Below are 525 nucleotides of genomic sequence, written 5' to 3'. Positions count from 1 at the left end.
GTGGGGTGGGCCAGGCAGGTGGCTGGAAGCTGCGGCTCTCCGAGGATTTGGGGAGTGAGTGCCTGGAGGGAGAGGGGTTAGACGTTCCCCTGGCAAGACTAGATGTGGCTGAGGGAGGGTGGGCAGCAGGTGAGGGAGAAGAAGGGAGAGGTTGCCGGAGGGAGGGTGAAGGGGGACCTCTTTGCCCTGTCAAAGATCAAAAAAGGGTGGTCCTGGGAGACCCTTTGATGGAGAGCAGAACACAGCTGACAACTGCAGCCAAAAGAGCCCATCGAGGGCCCTTCTCCCTGTCTATTTAGCCCCAAAGAGATGGGAGCTCAATGGGCCATCCATTCGTCCACCCACGCAATCATACACTCATCCTTCCTGACCCACTCATCTCTCAGCCCATCCATTCCCCTCTACACCTATTCATCCATCCACCTAGCCAGCCAGCCAGCCGCTGTCGGACCCCATTCATTCATCCATCTAACCAACCATCCAACCAGCCATTCATCTAGTCATCTCTCCTCAGATCCATAGCCT

This window comes from Myotis davidii, unplaced genomic scaffold (genome assembly GCF_000327345.1).
Source record: "Myotis davidii unplaced genomic scaffold, ASM32734v1 scaffold1655, whole genome shotgun sequence".
Lineage (NCBI taxonomy): Eukaryota > Metazoa > Chordata > Mammalia > Chiroptera > Vespertilionidae > Myotis > Myotis davidii.
Note: the sequence above shows the minus strand (reverse complement) of the source record.